The sequence below is a fragment of the Herpailurus yagouaroundi genome, unplaced genomic scaffold (genome assembly GCF_014898765.1).
Source record: "Herpailurus yagouaroundi ecotype Mexico unplaced genomic scaffold, PumYag 159, whole genome shotgun sequence".
In the NCBI taxonomy this organism is placed as follows: Eukaryota; Metazoa; Chordata; class Mammalia; order Carnivora; family Felidae; genus Herpailurus; species Herpailurus yagouaroundi.
Genome location: NW_024412400.1, coordinates 49399670 through 49424349, shown reverse-complemented (window position 1 = coordinate 49424349; position 24680 = coordinate 49399670). Strand labels below are relative to the sequence as shown.

General features: G+C 38.0%; 1 long non-coding RNA gene across 3 annotated transcripts in view; it reads right to left on the bottom strand.

Moving 5' to 3' along the window:
* Nucleotides 1–21576, bottom strand: part of LOC121033873 (uncharacterized) — a 74626-nt gene extending 53050 nt beyond the window's left edge. For all 3 annotated transcript variants that reach the window (XR_005792164.1, XR_005792163.1, XR_005792165.1), the window contains exons 1-3: nucleotides 21476–21576; nucleotides 20913–21103; nucleotides 9773–9841 (exon numbers count right to left, since the gene is read on the bottom strand). This is a non-coding gene — a long non-coding RNA (uncharacterized LOC121033873). The remainder of the gene's footprint in view (nucleotides 1–9772; nucleotides 9842–20912; nucleotides 21104–21475) is intronic.
* Between the last annotated feature and the right edge of the window lie 3104 nt (nucleotides 21577–24680).

Genomic DNA, 24680 nt, shown 5'->3' with positions numbered 1-24680 from the left:
AAATTTCTATTTTGATATGGTAGGTCTTTTCATCCTTTCTTTATGTTTTGAATCTCTTTTTCATATTTTTCATCTCTTCAACTTCTTATGTTGTATTCTGAGCAATTTCCTCAGATATTTCTTCTAATACATTGATTATCTCTTCAGCTATATTTAATCTTTTAAACCAATCTACATAGTGTGCTAAGGTTTTTATTTCTGCAACTACTTGTTGGATTTCTGGAATTTCTCTTTATATTTTCTCAGAATCTGTCGACTATTTAAAAAATGTATACTTTATTTATTTACACTATGTATTATTGTGGATTGTATTACTTTATTTATCTTCAGTTATTTTAAACATTCTTCCTTTTGAGGCTCTCAGAATATTGTTTGATGATATCAAGCTCAAGGGATGCTAACCCTCCTATTTGTTGTTGTTGTTTCTGCTGACTCTTGCTCATAAGGAACTTTGTGCATTTTTGATGACACGCTTATCTTCAGTAGAGAGTTTTTCCTCTAGCAAATCCATAAAATTTGAACTGTAAATTTCTCTGCAGAGAATAGTTTGCATTTACTTCACTGGGAAATAAGCTACGAAGAGTCTATATATTGATTTCTCAGTTTGAGGATTCCTCAACGTTCAGCTGATATAAATTTCAATTCCATACCCACTGGTGGTACAGTAAATTTTACTTTTTATTCTACCTAGAATCCTATAGCTTCCATGTTCCAGTGGTTGGAGGTTTAAAAACATCACCCTTGGTGAAAAGTCTTTAGAAAAAAATCTCATCACTATCATTTTACTATTTGGGAACACAAAGCCATAGCTCTTGTTCCTACTGGGCTTATTACTTATTACTTCAGGTTTTAGCATTAGGTCTTATATCCATGTCCACATTTTTCCCACGTCTACTCTGGTGACAACCCCTGAGCTTATATTAACTAATTTTCAGTTTACTTGACTTCTGTCACTTGTGGTTACTCTTTTCTTTCCTTTAGACTCTTCCATATATTTCAAACTTTGCTTTGTTTTAATTCAGCATTTCTATATGTTATCAGAGAGGTTCAGTATTAAGCCAGTGTTAATGCATTTTTGTTCTAAACAGAATAGTACTCAGAGCAAAGCATGTGTAATTTCTATATTTAGAAAGCTACCGACTGCTCCTCTGTGGGCTACTATGGTCAATTTTTGTAAATGATACCTGGATTATTTAAAACAAAGAGAAAATCTCTTACATTAATAGTTTATTTAATCAAGTTTGGTGTGCTTCTCCAATTCAATTTTGTAACTTTATACTTGATTTGCTGGGCTAAGTATTATGTAAAATTCACTTACCAATATTACCATACTGATGTTTATTTCTCCTTGTATTTTCAACAGCTTTTGTTTTATACTTTATTAGTATGTTTTATTGAATGTTTTCTTAGTAAAAAGTTACCTATATGTGCCATTTCTGCTTAAAACCTTATATTCAAATTTGACTCATTCTAATATTCTGATCCCTTCTTTCTTTGTGCTTGCATTTGTTGGGTAGATCTTTAAATACCTTAAAGATCCCAAGTCAAAACTGTGTCTCTTATAGACATCATACGATTCCATCTGTTTTTTGGACCCTGACTGATACGAACATATATTATTTGCATGTTTGCTATTGTTATGGCAGATGTTTGGGTCTTTTGTCATTTACTTTATGCTTAATGGCTTGGCTTCTAAAATTTTTCACTGCTATTTCCTTTGATATGTAATTGTTTTTTATTTGATTTCTTCACTCTGATAATTTAGAAGAAATATGTGCTATATTTTTATATATTTCAATAATAAATGTATACCAATACTTCTGAATTAGTAAATTTAAAAACCTAAACAATATGTGATGTCTCCCTGTATATATATTTATAGAGGTTATAGATTAACAACTTTTATATATCCTTGACTATTTTTCTAGTCAGATACAATTCTTTTTCAATTCATGCTGATAATTTATATTTTCCCTCAAATTAAATAATTTCTTAATATTTCCTTTTGTATTTTATGTATCGGTAGGGTTTTGTCTTCTTGATTAGACTTGCATAGGGATCTATTCTGTTGCCTTTACTATTGTTTCACCATAAAACTCCAATTCCTAGGTTTATCATTTAAGTTTACAGCTTTTCCTTTAAAAATAGGGGCGCCTGGGTGGCGCAGTCGGTTAAGCGTCCGACTTCAGCCAGGTCACGATCTCGCGCTCGTGAGTTCGAGCCCCGCGTCAGGCTCTGGGCTGATGGCTCAGAGCCTGGAGCCTGTTTCCGATTCTGTGTCTCCCTCTCTCTCTGCCCCTCCCCCGTTCATGCTCTGTCTCTCTCTGTCCCAAAAATAAAAATAAACGTTGAAAAAAAAATTTAAAAATGTATTATAGTATTTTCTCCTTCTATTTATGTATTTTATTCTTCTTGCTTTCCTTATGTTTGTATGCTTATTCTTTCAACTTCTTCAGTTCTTACGCATATTTTATTAAAGTCTATAAATGCACTTCAGAACAGCTTTGTCCTCAGTCTCCCGATTTTGATACATATTGATCTTATTGTTGGCACAGATATTTTGTTTTATTTATTTTATTTCTTTAATATAATTTATTGTCAGATTGCTTTCCATACAATACCCAGTGCTCAGCCCAACAAGTGCCCTCCTCCCTGTCCATCACCCACTTTCCCCTACCCCCACCCCTCATCTAACCTTACTTTGTTCTCAGTCCTTAAGAGTCTTTTATGGTTTGCCTCCCTCCCTCTCTGTAACTTTTTTTCCCCTCCCCCATGGGAGGGGGAGACCTTCCCCTCCCCCATGGTCTTCTGTTAAGTTTCTTAAGATCCACATATGAGTGAAAACATATGGTATCTGTCTTTCTCTGCCTGACTTATTTCACTTAACATAATACCCTCCAGTTCCATCCACATTGCAGCAAATGGCCATATTTCATTCTTTCTCATTGCCAAGTAGTATTCCATTGTATATATAAACCACATCTTCTTTACCCATTCGTCAGTTGATGGACATTTAGGCTCTTTCCATAATTTGGCTATTGTTTAAAGTGCTGCTACACACATTGGGGTACATGTGCCCCTACGCATCAGCACTCCTGTATCCTTTGGGTAGATACCTAGCAGTCGCACAGATATTTTAAATATCCTCTTTGGCCAAAGAGTTATTAAAAATAATCTTTTAGGGGCGACTGGGTGGCTCAGTTGGTTATGCGTCCAACTTTGGCTCAGGTCATGATCTCACAGTTAGAGCCCTGAGTGGGGTTCCGTGCTGACAGCTCAGATATGGGAGCCTGCTTCAGATTCTGTGTCTCCCTCTCTCTGCCCCTCCCCTGCTCACACTCTATCTCTTTCTTAAAAACAAATAAACATTTCAAAAAATTAAAAAATATTATGTTTACCTTTCATTAAATTTGCTTATTAAAAACATCTTCTTGGGAACCTGGGTAGCTCAGTCAGTTAAGCCTCCAACTTCAGCTCAGGTTTTGATCTCACAGTTCCTGAGTTTGAGCCCTGCATCTAGGGATCCTCTGTCTCCCTCTCTCTCTGCCCCTTCCCCGCTCATGCACATGAGTGCACATATGTGCGTGCGCTCTCTCTCAAAAATAAATAAAAATATTTTTAAAAGTTAAAAAGAATTAAAAACATCCTGTTCTTAAGTACAATTTATTGTTTATGGTTAGAATATACAATCTACTCACAATTTTTGTTTTGTGGAATTCGTAAAAGTTTGTCAACATTTTAAGATCATCTGAAAACATTGTCTATTCTGTTTGTAGGTTAGAATCTTTTTTCTTTCTAGCAATCTACATTAACGAAGATTGTGTAAATGCTTTAAAAAATCTGTATTGGCATGGGGCTCAGTCGGTTAAGGTCATGATATCATGGTTTGTGGATTCGAGTCCCGCATCGGGCTCTGCGCTGAATTCTTGCTCAGAGCCTGGAGACTGCTTCAGATTCTGTGTCTCCTTTTCTCTCTGCCCCTCCTCCGTTCACACTCTGTCTCACCCTGTCTCTCAAAAATAAATAAATAAATGTAAAAAAAATTAAATATTAAAAAATCTGTATTGGCTTAACTGAAATAATAAACTTCGTTTCTTATTCCTGCAATAGTCTAAGGTGGCTATAACTGGTCTGGTGATCTGCTCCGATGATTTAGGGATCCAGTCTCCTTTTGCCTTCCTAGGGCACTACTACTCAAAGTGTAGCAATGTACAAATTGTTATCTGTCAGCAATAAAATAAGGAGCTCATAGCAGAATATAAATCAACCGCATTACTTATCACAGTGTTTAATTCAGTTGATATATTGTTCATAGCCAAACTTTTCTCCATGAAGGATGCAGTGCCTGCTTTAGGGCCTGAGAATGCTCCACTGTATCTTCTATATCTTATTAGTAGGCCAGGAAAAGAGACAGCAGAGAGAATTGTTAGGAGACTGCTTTTGGTAGTAGCCATGCCTAGAAGTGGCATATATCATTCTGCCCACATCTCACAGATTACAATTCACATGACTTCATGCAACTATAAGAGAAGCTGGAAAAATATAGGATGGCTAAGTGCCCAAGAAGAAGAAAAAATGGTTTTGTGAACACAGTAGTCTCTGCTACAACTTTTTCTGTATTTTCCATTCTCCGTGCTCATCATAGGAATATCTGCAACACTTTTTGTTCTCAATCCATTACTAACAACCACATATATATGCATTTCTTCTTACCGAAGACATAAGGATGACTTTCAATCAATACTTATTTTAAGACACAATATTGGGCTTTGTTTTTCTATTTTCTTCATCTGACCTATAAATAAGCTTTTTCCCTCAGTTTATACATACTTTTTAACAGACATCATTAGGTTGGTTCTCTGCCAACAGTAAATAACAGAACTAGCTGTGTCCATCCTGCCTTGAAGACTTTTTCCAGTTCTGATCACATGTCACACTATTGCTGTTGGTACGTTTTAGAAACATACATGAATCAGATACTTGGCCAGTATTATTTTCTAAACTCTTCAACTTGTCAGAGGCTTCTGAATGGCACAAATAAAATTTTTAAACTCTAATCTCACCATGACTTGTATTGTTAGTCCCACTTTACACAAAATTGTGTAGTCTTCTCTACATATTCAGAACTTGGGGGTTATAAAAGATTTCTTGATTTTTTTATTATAGGGCTAACTTTTCTGAAAGAGAAAATTTTGTTCACTCTTTCAGACAAATGGTTTAATTTCTTTCCCTTTTAATGACCCAATATGGATCTTCCACAGCAACTTGAAGAATGTATTTTAAAACTCATGATTCTTTTTTTTTTTTTTTCAACGTGTTTTATTTATTTTTGGGACAGAGAGAGACAGAGCATGAACGGGGGAGGGGCAGAGAGAGGGAGACACAGAATCGGAAACAGGCTCCAGGCTCCGAGCCATCAGCCCAGAGCCTGACGTGGGGCTCGAACTCACGGACCGCGAGATCGTGATCTGGCTGAAGCCGGACGCTTAACCGACTGCGCCACCCAGGCGCCCCTTAAAACTCATGATTCTTGAAAAACCACCCCAAATCTTAAAGGACAAAGACAAACCAGAGATTTCTGGAATCTCTGTGATAACTCAGCTTAAACCCAGGAATTATAAATGTAAAAACTAATGGGCCATAAAGATCTGAGGAAGTAAGTTTATTACAATCAGACTTGCAAGAGTGACTAATTTATCTCTCAGTTCAGTTCAAGCAATTGTATGTTTACTTTATGCTTGGTAGCCTATTTTGAAAAATAATTGTAATAATTTGTCCAACTTGCTTTGCTGCAATGTAGTGTGTTTTAACTTGGTATGCTTTGTTTGAGCAGCTTTGTCAATAATGCAAATTTCTGATTTGTGGCAGAATGTGTGTGGTAACAGCAAAACCCAGACCTGGCTTCTATAGAAGGTGGGGTGAAGTTCATATACTTACCTATTTGGAAAGCTATAAAAAAGACAAAGTAATTACTCTATGGCATCTGAAAGGCTGAAACTTGAGTGCTATATATTGCACATTTTAAAAAGTGTGGATCATTTCTATTATTTTTTTCTGTAAAACTTGACTAGGATATCTGTATTTGGGTATCAATCATTGGTCCTTTGCTGTCATTACTTAGTAATCTTAACATCATGTTTTTAAATGTCAGATTCGTCCTATCCAAGAGTATGTGTTTTTTCTTTTTTTGCAGTACTTGGGACTATTTCAGAGTTATTATAAGAACTCATTTTTCACTGGATTAGCACTGTGTCTCTCTTATGATCAATGTATGTTTTACGAACTTGTATTCATTTTATTGTCCATATCACTTTTAAAACGTAGCGATGATGGATTACTTAGTGTCATGAACTTGAGTTCATTTTGTTCAGCAAGAATTTTCCAACTTTTTAGCCCTCTTCTTTATTAAAAAAAATTAATGTTTACTTACTATTGCGAGACAGACAGACAGAGAGACAGAGCATGAGCAGGGGAGGGGCAGAGAGAGAGGGAGACACAGAATCTAAAGCAGGCTCCAGGCTCTGAGCTGCCAGCACAGACCCCGACACAGGGCTTGAACCCATGATCTGTGAGATTGTGACCTGAGCCAAAGTCAGAAGCTTAACCAACTGAGCCACCCGGGCACTCTTCTTGAAAAAGCAACACCTTCTTTCCCATAAATACCAATCTTTGGTAGCCATGCCTTTTCATGCTCACCTCAGAAACTTGATTGGAAGGCAATTCTGTATAGTTGGTCAAATTTCTGGATCACTAAGGGATGAACGGAACTTAGTCCTGTGCTACCATGGTACAGACTGTGATGACAATACATTGGTACCTAGCACATTTAATCTCAGAAATATTTTCATATTTTTGTTTATATTTGGTATTAGTACATGGACAAATGTTTTATTCTTTTGTTGGCTTTCTCTTTAGATTTTCATAATCTATGTTTGAAAGGGGCTGAGAAAACTCTGCAAGACAACTTTGATACTAAAAAACAATGGAGCACTGTAATATTTGTCATTGTCATTTCTAATTGGTTTCATTTATACTATAGCAAGACCTAGTTTGATTTTAAGAGAGCTTATTTTCTCTATGTAGAGCATTGTATAGCAGCTAGCATACCATTTGTTATGTAGTAGATATAAAATTAAATATATTTCTAACCTCACTTGTGGGCAAAGGATAGTCTTATTTTAGACAGCAGTCAGTAAGTTCTGATGCCTTCATTCAGAAGTGACGACAGAATTTCCATACCGCATAAAGAATGCTCAGGAATGCTAGGAGATAGCCTCAAGGGCACTGGGGTATGTGTGTGTATAGGGAGGCTCTGTACAGCTCAGTGACATATGGCCACAGGGTATAATAGAAACAATGTTGAGTCAGCAGGACTGGGTGGCAATGCGAGGATTCTGTCTCAGCCCCTTGAGTTCAACTCTGACCTGGGGAGGCAGGACTAGGTTGTCACTGAGAGTACTTTCTATCTCTACAATCATTCAATTTATGACAGGCCCCTGAAATGTGTCATTTCTAAAGCTAGATATAACTCAGTCCAGTTCTAAATTATGCCAAATGCTCTAAATTAAAACATTTAATTAACCAAATCACTAGGTGTTGCATGCATTCGTTATTAAATATCTGATCTACTCATAATCACTGAGTATCCTCTGGTGAAGAGTCATTCTTTCTAAACTGCCTCACTCACAAAGGCTGATAATCTTTCCCTTATACAGGCAGTTGACACCATTGGGTACTTTTGATTTTCTATTCTGACTTTACTAACGTTTCTGTGATACTGATGAACATCTTGGATTTCTATCTCCTTAAAGAGCTACACTGGATATTAGTTGCATTTTTCTTGAGACTTGTAGCTTATTCTTATATTAAAGCTAATCATTGGGGTATAAATAATATACAAGCACACATCCCTTCAGATGTTTCTATAATTTCCATTCCTCCTTTCTCTCATTGCTGACCTCATCCTTAAGTCTTGAAACCTTTTCTGATCCATTTCCTGCCTTTGAGAAACTTAAAGTCATGCAGTCATTTGTAGGTGCCTATCCTATTCTTAAAACATAACTCTGAAATTGCTGGTGAAATTGCTGGTTCATACCAAACAAGGAGACTTTAATTCATTTCCCTGAAAAGTTGCCATATCCTTTTCTCCCTTCCCTTCTTACCTTACAGAGATATCTTTCTCCTCTGACTTCTTCCTCATCCCAACCACCTGAGCGACCCCCCTTCAACTTCCCCTCCCCCTCTGCCACACATAATCTTTCAGGTACCAATGCGACAAAGAGCTCCCGTGTGTTAACTGACAACTGTGATGAATTCATAGTGACCAACCATCAGACATATGTGGTAAGGGATGAAAAGTTTGCATCCAGTCTCCTTGGAAAGGTGTTCTAAGGTCAGTAGTTGAAGTTTGCTGCGGGCATGGGATGAATAACTGAAGGGAAAGAGATGTGTATTCAGAGTCTCCTTATTCTGTTTAAGGACCACTCACTGTGGAAAGTCCAGTCTGAGCGCCTTAGAAGGAATGAAGTATTACGTGATGTAATATATTATTTTCATTATCCTTCCTCTTTTATATGCAAGGTCTATTTATAGGTGAACTGAAAGATTTTACTGACGACACTTCACAGTATAGGTATTGTACCTTTCATCTTGTTTTCAGTTGTGTAAGAAACACAACGAGTAACTTGAACAGCATCTGTCCATTTGTGAGGAGGATGCATCTGACTAATGAATGAGTCAACTACTCTGAAGATATTTCCTCACGTTGAGATGCTGTGACTCTAGGACAAATTTGGAGATATATTTCAACCATTATCTAAACGCAATGCTACTTGCAGAACAAGGGTCTGCAAACATTCTTTTGTGCAGGGGCTGATAATAAGTATTTTCAGCTTTGTGGGCCATTTAAGAGATCTTGGTTGCACATTATTCTTTTTTTAAAAATCCTTTAAAAATGGAAAAAGTGCTAGCACACGGTTCTTACAAAGTTTACCAACTTTTTGTTTAGATTGCAAACATCAGAGAACTGCCGTACGTACATAGAACTTTATGAGCTTGCTCCCTTAGACAACAATATTCTCGGTAAAATGGACTAAACTTCAATATAACAATTACAAAATTAAAATGCAATCCTAAGACAATGTGATGTATTTTCCATCATCACATATCTTATGGTTAACAAAGTTTTGATTTTTGTCCCCTACATAATATAAGGAGAATATATAACAATAAAAAATGAAAAAAAAAAACTACTTAAAAATATTCCTATCTGGACAAGTTCCAGAAGGCTAGGAGTTTTAAATCACGAAGTAAAAATGATCATCTTCAGTCTAACCCAACTTACTCTTTACTTGAAACTCATCGTTGTCTTCATGCCTATGCCATCTCACTATACACGTCCATTTGCACCCGAAAGAAATTTATTAAAAATTCCATTCTGAGCATAAAAAACATCTAGCACATATCAGATCAACATTCAAAATGCTGATGGTTAGTGATGAGAATCAGACACCATATAGAAGTATTCCCTTTGTAGACATCAAAGAGAGTCTTTTTATCTAGGGAAGGGAAAACAACAGATGCTTTCAGAAGCACTATGATTAGTTGGTAGAGCCTGAGTATTCATCACATGTGACCTAACCAAATAGAAATAGCTTGACTTGTAGCTGATTTTGTCATGATGTCCAATCATTCATAATTGTGAATAAAGAGGATGCACTACTGTAAATCATACATTAACTAAATACAGGTGACCAATTGGAAAATAACTCACTTTTTGTCTTTTCTGAAATTCTGCTTCCTCATATATGGTGCTGATATACTGGTAAATAATTCAGTGATTCTGAAACAAACAAAAAAAATTATTGGGTTAAGCCTTCTCAATTCTAAGAAAGAAGGTCTTTTTTAGATTAGCAGAATGTTCGTAGAGGACAACTATAATTTTTCTGTGTAGCATAAGTAAGGCTAAGAAACATTTATCACTGAATTTCTCAAACCATTTTGTGCTGGAAAGCCTTATCAATCATTTGAGTATATGGCATTATTTTTGTTTTACTTCTTTTCTCCATATATATATATATATATATATATATATATATATATATAAACAACCTATAAGTAACCTGAGTGAAGATTCAACATGAGTCACAAATACACATTCCGTAACAGGAACTGCACAATATCATTTAAAAGCTTCTGAACAGAAAGTTTCTATTACATTTTTGTGCTCCAAAGGAAACCCAATGTCCTCATATCTCAAAAATCTTTTGGAGAGAACTTGTGGTTTAAGCAAGTGGAAAAAAGTCAATTGCATATTCTCTCTTCTAAGGGAGTATTTTACTTAATGCTTTCAATATTATTAATTTCTTCTCAATTATGAATTGCTCTATTTGTGAAAATTACTTTGGGCCGAATAATAAAGTAAGTGCTTAATATGGAAAGGCAAATAAATGGGTTTCAGTCTCATTAATTTTTTGTTTTCTTTTATTTCATAAAATGTATTTCCATTCAGCAAATTTTAATTACTCACCAATTGTATGTAAAGTCCTATGTTATAATAGGTATATTATGGGATACCAAGATGGATCAAGGATGGTCCTTGTTCTGAAAGTGCTTAGCTTTAGTGATTATGACAATCAAGACATCCAAAACAATATTAAAATAGGGAGACACAGCGGCGCCTGGGTGGCTCAGTTGATTAAGTGTCCAACTTTGGCTCAGGTCATGATCTCATGGTTCGTGGGTTCGAGCCACGCATCGGGCTCTGTGCTGACAGCTCAGAGTCTGGAGCCTGCTTCAGATTCTGTGTCTCCCTCTCTTTCTGACCCTCCCCTGTCCCCCCCCCCCTCAAAAGTAATAAAACATTAAAAAATAAGTCTGGAGCCTGCTTCAGATTCTGTGTCTCCCTCTCTTTCTGACCCTCCCCTGTCCCCTCTGTCTCTCTCTCTCTCTCTCAAAAGTAATAAAACATTAAAAAATAAAAGACAGAGACCTATTATATGAAATGCCATAAACGAAATAAAGCTGCTTTTACCCTGATTGTTCACACGGATATCTTGGTCTGTACAATGACTTGTCTAAATGTGTCCTTCATAGCTTTCTTGTCACATATGTGATGATAAGAAAGCTTACTCTTAAAATTAGTTGCTGATATATGAAGAAGAGGCAGGCACACAGATACATACAGAACAAGAAAGCTGAAAACTATAAATAGATTGTCAACAACTCTGAAGCTAATTATGAAAATGGAAAGTTAATAGAAATGCTTTGAACACATGCTAAATTTCTATGGTAAGTAATTCAATCTCTTTAAATATTTGCTAATGCTATAGTGCTTTTGTACAAGTTATTTTTATAGATCAAGAAATCTGTGATTCTCTTTTATTTAGAAATGATTTTCTATTCTGTAGCATGTGTAAGGTATGATTACACATTTTGAGAGCAATTGAAGCTCTACCTCGTCATTACGGTGAATCCTTCCAGACAGAACCATAAACAAACAGCCTAGTCCTCTGTGGGAGACAAGGATGTACACGTTTGATTAATGGTTGGCACGGATGACACCTGGAATCCAAACAGTTGGAGTCATACCTCAGGAAATGCTTCAAGGACATAAGGAAGCACCATCTGAAGCAACACAGATGCTGATAACAGAGAAATAGTTATATCCAGGATGAAAACTGTGAATAAAGGAAGCAACTGAACTTAAATAGAAACCAGAGGGCAGAATGCAGAGCAGGAAAGGGACGATGAAAGAACAAAAGCAGTGGGCCTGACAAGTGGCACCTGCTCTCATGAATCATACACCTTTTCCCCTCCTTTCGAATCGCTCTTGAGCTAGCTCCTCTTCAGTCTTCCCTCCTCCAGATAGGGTCGCCGAGCCATTCTCTCCTTTAACATTTGTTCTTCCCTTATTTTAACTCTATCTCCATGTCTTGCTCATTTAAACTTTCATTATTCCTGCTTGCTTGCTTTCCCCCTCCACCCCTGTTCTTTTTTCCTGAAGGATAAAGTCCATCTTTCTAAGATTGAAAAATTACGGCTTCATTAAAAAACTCTATATTTATTTCTGGACAATGGGATTTATACGGATAACATTTTAGTGAGTCAAGACTCACTTACGGAGAGGATCTATTACTGCAAGTCCCACGTGGCCACACTGGTCACAGTGGGATTTCCGAGGAAATAGAAGTCACAGTTGATCATCAAGTCTTATGTTCAGGTGTTTTTTCTGAAGCTCAGTTGATTTATATCTAAAGTGGAGCTGATATTGCATTTTTGAGGGTGGAAATTTATCTCGCTGAGAGCTGAGATTCTGAAATGACTACTTATGAAGAAATTGCCTTATATCTATGTTCCTTAAAAAGATTCTGTTCTTTTGATATGTTCTCAAAATTATGCTCTGATGTAGCCTGGACATGTATTTCCCAGTCCTGAAAGAAGATTTATATCAAAAGAAATAAAGGCACATGACCCTACTAATGATGGGTACTGAGAAAACAGACAATATAGTTATTTTATGTCTCTCAGCTAAGCTAGTGATTTAAAGGTAAAAGAAAAGCTTAAAGCAATTTTCTTTAGAACATAAAGACAGAGAAAAGTCCAGATGGACATAAACTATGCTCTTGGTGAAAGACACACAACTACAAATATTCATATTGCTGGTGAGTGGATGTACAGTATAGGTATTATCTCGTCGATCTCATGAGTAAAAAATGTAGCTTCTCTTTACAATAAAGTTAGGGAGAGACAGGACAATTCATGTTAGTAAGGTGAAAAATCCTTTGCCAGTCAAAGGCTTTTTGGTAAGAGTTAAAGCTCATAGTAAATAAAGAATTCTGGAATCAACAGTGTGGACAGGCTTCAGGAAGACCCTACACTTAGCTTACTTTAGACTAGGGTCACTCTATTATTGCATTGATAATAGTGAAGGGTTTATGATTTTAACAACTACTTTTTCAAAAGTTATGTCATCTATACTTTAACATACAAATCACTGAGTTTAAGTCATGGTTCATTTTCTTAGTTAACCATCAGAGGTCATGCTCACTCATTGGATTATTATCCCTGGTGACAACATACTTTATAGTTACTGTACCAAGGGGAAACCAATTCACCTCCTAACTCCCCAAGCATTGGCTGTGCAAAACATAATTTATTTGTTCATCCTGATATTAACTTAACAAAAATTTTAGTTTATGCCCTCGGCGTTGTAGATGCAATAATAAATAAGAAAGACACAGTTTCTTCCCTTATAGAAAGGGAGACAGAAAATTAAATTATAATGGATTCAAAGAAGGATAATTCATAAAGAATACATAATTCTTCTTAGGATGGCCAGAGAAAGGGCTGGTGTTTTGGCAAAGGGTTGTGAAAAGATGCAATTAAAACTTTTTAAACAAGGGAGAAGAGTGGCCAGATTTGTGATTTAGAAAGGCCTTATTGGCTACAATGTAAATCATTGAATAGAGGATGACAAGAGTGAAAGCCAAGAATATCTTTTGAAGTTTTTCAGGTCTTTGATGACAATAACCTGGCTGAGGGAGGTGACATTAGGTAAGGAGAGAAAAGAAGAGATTCAAGACCATTTGAGAATAAATTAAGAAGCTTTGATAATTTATTAGATGTGAGGAGTCAGGGAAAGGACAGGACTCAAGAATGACATTCAGATTTTGAGCATCTGAGTAGATGGCCAATCAAGGATATTCAGTAAGTATTTGGATCTATATAATCTGAATGCACAAATATAGACAGTGGAGTAGCCAGCATAGACACGGTGCTATGTAGTTCCGTCTGTGATGGGGATTAATAGTTTAGAAAGCAACACAAGTGCTTTTTTAATGGTTGCTAATGGGAAGAATGTGGCAAACTAATAAGAATTCCCCAGGCTTTAAAATTAGCTTTTCACTTTTGTTGGTTTCCAAGAAAATCCTTCATAGAAGAATTAATTAATTTCATGAATTTATTTAAAAAGTAATTACTTAAGAATAATTGTGGTTTATAAAAACTGTTAACCTGTTTGTATGTATATCCTAAATGGGAATATCAATCATACTTAAAAAGCACATTTTTCTTATATTTTTTCATTTTTAATTTATTTAAAGACCACATTTTAAAACAATGCATATTTTCAATCTTAGATAATCTGACTATAACAGGAATTCTAAATAGGAAATCACCAAGTATTCATACAAAAACCACTTATAGCCTCTACTAATTTAGGCTCAGGGTTGGGGGAAGTTCCGTAATAACCAACTATAAGCAGTTCACTTGATTCACTGAAGGCAACCATGAATAGTTATCGTAACTTGCCTGATTAAAAAGTTTCCTGGGCTATGGATGAACAAACTATAGTCAATGAACTTTCAGATAAGATGACTTAATTAATTTTAGCTTATGTTATTTATAATAAACCTTTTCTTAACATTTACTCTAACTCATCATTAGTTTGCTCATGATTTTCCAATGTTTACCTTCAACTCACATTTATCTTTTGAACTCTAAACAAATTGGGTAAAACAATATTTTGAAATATGATTTAAGGTTTCCTCCTCAACATTTTCTTATAATTTTTGCTCTGCCACCATTTCAGTCATAGTAATTCATTACCTCAGGGGAGGGATGATGCAATAGAAAGCAGAAGTAAATTTGGGGGCTTTTCGATTTCAACAGCCTATCCCTCAAGAGAATATGGGGAAGAATTCAGAACATAAAAATGGATTTGGAAGGATATATGATAGTCAAAGGGCACAGGTTTTCCATTCTGGAGACGATTCAGTGTCCCTTGGCTGGGAAAGAAAATGAATCAGAGAAGCAAAGAAAGCTGAGATATTGATGCATCCCTGAGAAGGTTTTTTGTGTCTGCCTCTCTCTCATTCACCTCACCACATCCAAGCCAGGACCAGGTCCCAAGGCAGTGGCTGGAATCCTAGTGTAGACAGAAGTTGTTTTTCCCCAGACCCTCTCCAGACTTACAGTACTGCACATCAAGACTTACTAAAAAGCAACATTAATTAAAACAATGAAATATTAAGGTGCCTGGGTAGCTCAGTGTATTGAACATCTGACTCTTGGTGTCAGCTCAGGTCACGATCTCGTGGATCATGGGTTCAAGCCCAAGGTTGGCTCCACACCGACAGCATGGAGGATGCTTGGGATTCTCTCTCTCCCTCCTCTCTGCCCTTCACCTGCTCAAGCTTGCTCTCTCTCTCTCTCTCTCTCTCTCTCTGTCTCTGCAATTAAACTACTGGCTCAATTAAAATATCAATATTGGGAAACTTGGGATTTTGCCCCTACCTCAAACCAAAATATCAAGTCCAGGTGGATTATTTATCTAGATGTGAAAGTTAAAACAATAAAGTTTTAAAATGTTTATTTATTTTTGAGAGAGCTAGAGACAGAGAGACAGAGACAGAAGGAGGGAGAGAGAGAGGGAGACAGAGAATCCCGAGCAGGCCCCGCACCATCAGTGCAAAGCCGGACATGGGGCTTTAACTCATGAATGGTGAGAACATGCCCTGAGCTGAAATCAAGAAGTGCTTAATCGACTGAGCCACCCAGGTGCCCCAAAACAATAAAGCTTTTAGAAGATAATATAGGAGAATATCTACCAACCTTAAACTTAGAACAAAGAAAGACTTCTTAAACAACGTATAAACAGCACAAAACCTAAAGTAAAATGGTACAGTCCTGATCCTCAAATGGCTTTGGCACAGTCTACAAAGATGTTTTAGCTTCCTTTCAGGTTTTTCCAATTCATGTGGCACACAAATAGCAATCACAGTGGCTAACACATCTTCCAGAAACAACACTACAGCAGTTATTGATATAGATTCTTCAAAGATCTCCTTATCTCATCATTTGCTGTAGCGAAGGCTGATTTTGTAGGTTCAAGGACAAAGGTAATTATTTCAAATCTTTAAGGGAAAAATTTTAAAGCTGTATCAAAGGAGAATTGGGGAAAGGGAAGGCTAATTTTCTGAGATCCAGGAATCCTGTGTTCCATGCTGCCTCTGCTGCTAGCTTAGAAAATATCAGTGTTTCTGGGCTTCATATTCATCCCCAAATGGAGAATGATAATGTCAACTTGTGATCGACTATTCAAAGGATGTGATAAACATAAATGCAGTATTAAAGCTTTGTGAATTCTTCACAGAAAATAAATGCAATGTAAACCCAGCAATGCCATGATTAAAACATGCTTTATCTTCTCTATATTTCTAGACATAACGGTTATTTACATAATCCTTCCAGTACCTAGAAGAGCTTATGCCCACATCATTTCACTTACATCGATTGCTCTATAGAACCCACAGATACCTGTACTTGGATTTCTTGAGTAATAACCACTGCAGCTAATTATAACTTTTTGAGAAAGAAATTTTAAAAACAGTGTGTTCCTCAAATGGGCTACATTTAAAATTCAGTGAATGAAATTTGACAAAAATCCATTAAATTAAGTCAGGGTTATCCAATATTGTATTAGAAAACCTCATCAGTATAATAAAGTAAGAAAAAGAAATAAAGATGTTTGGAATTTCAGATGGTAGGATTGTATCTATAGAAAATCCAAACAAATGTATAACTAAATTATTAAAGCTGATAAGTGATTTACAAGGTTAGTGGATATAAAGTCAATATTGGCAAAAATTAATTGTAATGTTAATACCAGCAGGAAAACATTTAGTTAAATTTGAAATGCAATGCTTTCACAAGAGCATAAAAGCATGAATATGTAGGAATAAATCTCACAAATGATGTTTAAGACCTCTATCTGAAAACCATAATTATCACTGAAATGAATTAACAAAGGCCAAAGTAAATAAGGTAATATATATCTGAAGAAAATAAATCACTGTCTCAAGAAGATATCTGCACTCCCATGTTCACTGCAGCATTATTAACAATAACCAAGACATGGATACAACCTGAGTCCACTGAGAAAGAAGAGGATAAAGAAGTTCTGACACACACTCAAACTCTAAGATGAATCAGTTCTGGGCATACAGCGTGGTGACTATAGTTGAAAATACTGTGTTGTATATTTGAAAGTTGCTAACAAAGCAGGTCTTAAAAGTTCTTACCACACGCGCACGCATACACACACATATGTAACTGTAGGGCGATGGGTGTGTTAGCTAACCTTAGTTTGGTAACGATTTTGCAATGTATATGTGTATCAAAATGTCACCATGTACACTTTAAATTTTTTTTTTCAACGTTTATTTATTTTTGGGACAGAGAGAGACAGAGCATGAACGGGGGAGGGGCAGAGAGAGAGGGAGACACAGAATCGGAAACAGGCTCCAGGCTCCAGGCTCCGAGCCATCAGCCCAGAGCCCGACGCGGGGCTCGAACTCCCGGACCGCGAGATCGTGACCTGGCCAAAGTCGGACGCTTAACCGACTGCACCACCCAGGCTCCCCTAACCATGTACACTTTAAATGTAATGTTATAAGTTAAATTATATCTGAATAAACCCGGGTGGGCGGAATTCTGTCCCTTAAAGATTTGAAATAGTTACTTCTGTCCCTGAAACTTCAAAGTCAACTTTCACTACAGGGACTAATTAGATCCAGAGGTTTTCAAAGACTCTGTATCACAGCAGCTACAGTGTTGCTTACTATAAGATGTCTTTACCCACAGTGATTGCTACATGTGTGCCCAGTGCAATGGAAAAGTCTGAGAAACAGCTAAAAGCCAAGGCCATTTGAGGATTTGTGGTTGTATCATTAGTTGCTAAACATGTTTGAATCTCTATCACACTCACAGTTAGCTTTAAGCATTTCCTTCAGAAAGTTCTTCTCCATCGCTCACTGATTCCAAGCACATTTGGCTGCTGCCTGTGTAATGAATGCTATTGTTTCTTAATTTTTTCTGCTTGTTTGGTGAAACTGCTTCAAGGTTGCTGTAAAACGTTTTCTGACACTCCATTTCTGCTCTTGGTACATGACATACAGAGTCCTGTCGTAAAATTGTAAAATACTTGGTATCTGTAAGTTTTGAGGAAGCTCATGGCAGGAATTATATTGACAGCTTCAAATGTGAATTTCGAGCCCAATTCTAATTATAAATTTGACATTTTGCTGTTTTTTAAAAACTTCCTTTCTTTTGGTTTTATATTTTCATTTGACCTCCTTTTTTTTTTTTTTTTTTTTTTTTAACTCAAAGCAAATTAGTGCTGTGGTGATGTCTTCCCAGGAAGGAGACTCCCCACAGAATGCATACTGCAGCTACATCAAGCACGGCATATGAAACCACAGAAACTAGGGATACCGTTAATCTGGGTGGGAGGTCTGGCTCTAAAAAGCCAAAGAAGTCTTCTACTCTCACTTATGGTTTTATGTATCAGCATGAACCAAGAGCCAAGGTGATTTGGGTTTCTATTTTCAGTGTATAATTTGGTTCCTTGAGATGATATTGAACTACTTATATAACAAACATACAGACATTGAATCAATACAACTTTGCTATAGCTGTTGTTGCTGTGTTACTATGTTGGAAAAAAAAAGTTGTGTGTTGCAATCTTCTTTTTTTAAAGTTTATTTATTTATTTTGAGAGAGACAGAGAGAGACAGAGAGAGAGAGAATGGGCAGCAGAGGGGCAAAGAGAGGGAGAGAGAGAAATCCAAGCAGGCTCCGTGCTGTCAGTGCAGAGCCCGAGGTGGGGCTCAATCACAGGAACCAAAACATGAGAACATGACCTGAGCCAAAATCAAGAGTTAGACACTTAACTGACTGAGCCACCCAGGCGCCCCAGATTGGAATTTTCAAAAATGTAATTCTAGGGCAACAACCAGGTGACAACATCAGGCAATATTTATCAACCCCTTATTTTTATCATTGTGTTATACTATGATACAGCATGTTATCAGTACAAAATGCTTTCCCTCCGGGGTTCACACCTGACAGTGATTTCTAGGGAACCCAACAGGATTGTGTTCCACTGGCCAACTCGCAGGAGAGACCAGAAGACATCTGAAGGAAAGAATTTGAAGTATTAATTTCTAGACTAGGGAGTCTGGCAATTTGGAATACAGTGGAGTGTCTGTCTTGCTAGGGAGGAGCAGGACAGAGGGGGGAAAGGGCAGCCAGTGAAAAGGACTGCCAACCATATAAGAAAAGGTAACTTCTAAGAAATTTACCTCCTTTCCCCACTGAAATCAATTATCTGGGTGTTGATGTGAGAGACACAAAGAAGGGTCCTTTACTCACTTATGGTCCCTGAGAAGAGAGGACAGCATGGAGCAAAGCGGAACAGCAGAACATGGACGAACCTTAGAGGTCAGGGGTGGGGGGTGCAAGACCAACTGAGTCTTGGGCAGAGCATTGCAGCTCCCGGGCACTACCTCAGCAGTTAGGGCAGAAAAGGGAAGAGATCGGCTCCCTTATGCATGTGAAGTGTCTGGTGCATGGTAAAGAAAGTCGACCCAGAAAATTACTGTTTGTTGCTGTTCTTCTGTTCCTATGTTCAGTCCCAGGCCAATACGACCTGCGAAATGCAGATTACATAAAAATTGAAATACTCTCTTGAGAAAAAGAAAGGCACACCCTTCAACTTTCCCTTGGCCCATATTCCTTCCTAATTTTCCATCTTCTTAGATAATGTTTCTTATACCTGAAACATCTCTCTACTTCTCTGCTGCCCCCCACCCCATTTAATCGTATCAGTCATGGTGTAGAAGCCATGTTAAACTGAATTCTAACTCACATCCTATATCATAGTGTGGATGGTTTGAATTTATTCTTTCATCTGCTTCCCTTATTTGTGTTTCTTTTCCTGGTCAATTTTATCCGTCTGTCAGGTCACCTAATGTAAGGCCTTTGGAGCCACCCCAACTCCTCTTTCAGCCTCACTCTCATTCTGCACATTGCACATTTCCTCTGCTCTCTCACTGGGCTGTACTCCACTCTCAGGCCCTCACAGCCAGCCACACACAGCTCTGCCCTAAACTGCTAACACAGCTTCCTACCTGCAGCCACTATCCCCTCTTCTGTCCTCTGGGAGCTACCAGAATTATGTCTGCAGAATGCAAATCAGATTATGTCATTTCTTTATTTTTTTTTAAAGTTTATTTATTTATTTTGAGAGAGAGAGAGAGAGAGAGAGAGAGAGAAAACATGAGCAGGGGAGGGGCAGAAAGAGAGGAAGAGACAGAGACTCCCAAGCATGCTCCGTGCTGTCAGCGCAAAGCCCCACACAGGGCTTGAATCCACAAACCATGAAATCATGACCTGATCCAAAATCAAGAGTCAGACGCTTAACTGACCGAGCCACCCAGGTGCCCCAAATTATGTCATTTCTTTAACTTAAAATTGCCCATGCTTCTACAAAGAACACACTAGATGTTTTTTAAACTGGGAGTGGGGGGATAAAGAGATGCATGATGGCTTTCAAGGAGGTCTAAGAACCCTCTGACACTGCACTCAAGGACTTGTTTTATGAGCATGACGTATGCTTGTCACTAAGTGTCAGCAGATTTCAACAGACCCTCAAAAGTGTCTGTGCTGTGACATGGCCTGTGCTCACCACCAGGTCAACCAAAGCAGGTTCAGGGCAATGCAAGGGGAAGGAGCACACAGTGCTGAGGGTACCATTGAGTTCCAGAGTCAGACAGTCCTGGGTTCAGTCACCTTGCTGGCTGATCTGGCACATGGGGTAATATCCCTCTTCTCATAGAACTGTTTTAGATATTAACTTTAATAACGATGTAAGGTAACTGGGAAATAATAGACACTCAGCAAATTGTTGCTTCTACACCATAAATCTTCGGATGTCCAAAGACAAAATATTTGTAAGAACACTACTCTCAACCTCCCTAGCAATAAATCCCTCCTTTATCAGTTGGTGATTTTTGCTTCAAGTCATAAAAGTCCATATCAAATTGGCTACATCATTTAAGGGAATATATTACCTCATGTGGCTCAAAAAGGCTCAGAGAGAGAGTATGCTTCAGGTGCACTTTGTACGAGACTCCACCTCCAGTGTTCTCTTCTACTTGGCTCTGTTCTTCCCTGTGCATCAGATTCTTCTTCGGGCCAGTTTTCCTCGTGGTGACAAAGTGACTACAGCAACTCCAGCCCTCACAACTGCACTTCACACCATCTAGAACAATTAACAGTATTTGCATCCGGGAATTCCCAGCCAAAGTCCGAGATTCCTTCTACTCGGACTGAGATGCCCTCACTGGCCCACCCTGAGTCCACCTCTACCCCTGAGGTTACATCTTTTGCCATAAGCATCTCTCGAGCCAGCTGAATCCACAAAGGGAATTCGGGGCCATTGTGAAGAACAATATTTACAAAATTTAACAATCCATATGACGCAAACAACTAATCTGAACACATACCAGCCCATTCAGAACAGATGTCAGTTGGAAAACAACTGGTATTTCTGGACTGGTGCTCAGAACTGAGTCTCAACTCTGCCTCGGGGGAGGAAAAAGATGTTGGCACCTCTCAGGGATCCTGTGCATACCTACTCAAGAATGAGCTAATCTTCATCATTCTTCACATCGTGCTTTGCAGCTAGAAAATCAGGATTCAGCTTGTGCTACCTGCTAATGGGCTTTGCCTAGAAAACAAGGTAGGAAGAGAGAAAAAAGGCAGTTATGACATCTCCTATTCTCTATAAAGAAATAAATCCACTGGAGAGGAAAAAAAACCCCTCTTAACTCTAAAAATGTTTCTAAAAAGTTCTACTTTAACACTTTGGGTTGGTAATTTATACCACTCTCATACACAGAAACACTTAGAAATGCATTACTTCCTTTTAATCATTTCAAGTCATTTTCAAAAGTTTAGCAATCCCGAATCAATTTTTAGTCTACGATAGGAAGACCAATTAACACTGTTTGCTATTGTTTAGTTTCATTTCATATGAAATTATTCACAAATCGTTTCTCGAATCCAACCCAGGAATTCAAACTGTGAGCACAAAACAGAGCCTCACATTATGGAGAAACATAACTGGGCAACTTTGCTTCTCCTTTGCCTCTGAATTCTGCTTTTCTCAGATATGGGTCTGGAAACTTTCCAGATGCCAACAGGGTGGGGGAGTTGTAACACCGGCTTGGCATGTGAAGCACACCACAGATTCTTCAGCAAAACGTCAGAGTAATGATGTGAATGTGCTGGAATGTGGGGGGGAGAGTGGCAGCTGGTCTTTAATCTCAGGTAGTATTTTCTTTTGAAAAATCAAATTAAAAAGAGAATGTGTGCCCAGATTAGCTGGTTTGAAAACCCTTGGTTTATGTGAAAGTAGGAAGTAGCTTTAACATGTCTCAAAGGCAAGGATAAATCGGTTACTATTCTGTTTGTTGTAGTCAAAGGAGGCAGTTACCGTGGAGGACTTCCACAAGAATAACTTATTTTAGAACTTCACATGAAATATATGAGGAACACGTGTCATGGTCCCGTTTCACTCATTCATTTATTTGCTCATGCATTCCATTCAAGAAATGGCTGCTGAACCAAGAACACTTGGTTGTCGGGCAATGTTCTAACTCCTTCAAGGACAGAATACAACCAAATAGGCTAAGTCCTTGCTCTCTTGGAGCCTGTATCCCAGCGCAAGGCGGACGAAAGAACAAATAAATTTTAAAATAGCAAACAAATAAGCACAAAATATATAGAATGGTGATAATGATATGAAAAAGATCAATAGAGTTACTGAATGGAGAGAGGGGTCGGTGGTGAGGTGATACGTGTAGGAGGTCAGGGAAGACCTTGCCTTTGGGTAGAGAATCATGAATGAGTAAGAGAACAAGCCTGCAATATCTGGGCTAGAGTGTTCCAGGCCACAAGAACAGACAGCATGCACAAACCACACAGAGAAGCCTCCCAACACCCCTGTGACATGGGTAGGGCAGGTAATTGAGCCTTGGAGACCCGAGGAAACTGGGATTCAGAGCACTACATAGCAGACCCAGAAATGGAGCTCATCAGTTCAAACTCCCAATCTTTTGTTCTAGAAAGATCAAGCGCTACTTAAGTGCTTTCCGAGCTTTTCAGAGTCGCTTTTTAATTGAGACAGTTTCCTCGAATAAAAATTTAAGTGGAATCTCAATTTGTGAAATGGATAAAAATGTAACCCCTAGGGAAGAAGTGAACAGGAAGTGTTTGCTCATGCCTCATGCCCAGCCCTGGCCCCAGCCCGGGAGGCCTTTCCTCTGAGGATCCTGGGCATCTCCTGCAGGCTCCTTGCACCTCCCTCGGTGCTCCTGACACAACCCTCCGTGCCTGGGGGAAAGAATGCGTGAGAGTGGCTAGTGAAGGATACAGAAGGAAAAACAAATAAACAAGGCATATTACGCCAAGACCAATCGTCTCCATCTGCTTGCAGACCTGCAGAAAATGGCCTTTTATTTTTTTCAAGATCCAATACAAAGTTTCCTCAGTTTTGCAGGGAGGCAGCATTTGATATCTATTTCTCCACCACAAATTACTCCCAAACTTAGTGATTTAATGCATCAAATAGTTATTATGTCTCAGTTTCTGTGGGTCAGGAATCTGGGCACAGTTTATCTGGATCCTCTGACTAACGCCTTCCATGAAGCTAGGATTAATGTGTTGTCATGTCATTTGGGCAGCAGGGATCTCAGAGCTCTGCTGGAGGAGGATCCGCTTCCAGACTCATTCGTGTGCTTGTGCTAAGGTTGAATTTTGTGCAGGTTGTTGGACTGAGGGCCTTAGTGTCTTGCTAGCTGTTGGCTGGAAGCCCTTAGTATCTCGTCACCTGGGTCACTCACTGCACAGGATAGCTCACTCCATACGGCAAGCAGCTGGTTTCGCTCAGAGCGAGAGAGCAGACAGAGAGAGTAGACAAAAGGAAGTCAGAGTGTTTGTGTAGCCTCACTTCCAAGGGGACATCCCACCACTTCGCTTATTTTACTCATTAAAAGGGGATCACTGGGCTCAGGCTTCACTCAAGAAGAAAGATTACACAAAGGCGTGAATTCCAGGAGGCAGGGATCTTTGGGGGACATTTTTGAGGCTCCCTACTACAAGAAGGAAAACATAAATTCACATAATCATTAAATGGTTAATATATGCAATAAACTTTTAGTCTTTTTATACATTTTACCTTTTTACCTTGCTTTACAACAACCTAAAATAGGTATGTTGGTGTTTCTTTCATCAGTCGTTTTTAATATGGTGTCCTTGTTCTGTATGCCTTTTTTTTTTTTTACTCTATGCTAGTAAATAAAACTTCTTTTTGAAAAGACGCTATTCAGAAATTTCTTGCTTACATGATTAGTTATAATTCCACTTCAGTACAGATAGAAACCTTCATTATAGATATTATTAAAATTCTTGACATCTTTTCTAGAAGTACAAGGAAAACCTCAGTAAATGCCCTCAAAAGTACTCACAAGCAAGTTTTGTGGACGAGCTAAAAAATATCCTGGACTATTTCTGTGTTTAATTATCTATGTCATCAATTAGTCTTTCTAAAGTTACCTATAGAATGATGAAGTTGAGTATATTGAAGAAGTTTGTCCACCTGTCTGCATTCTTCAACAAACTTTGAAGCAGCTTTTTTTTAAATTTTTCTTAATGTTTACTTATTTTGAGGGAGAGACAGAGTGCGAGCACGGGTGGGTGGAGAGAGATAGGGGACACAGAGTCTGAAGCAGGCTATAAGCTCTGAGCTGTCAGCACAGAGCCTGATGCAGGGCTCA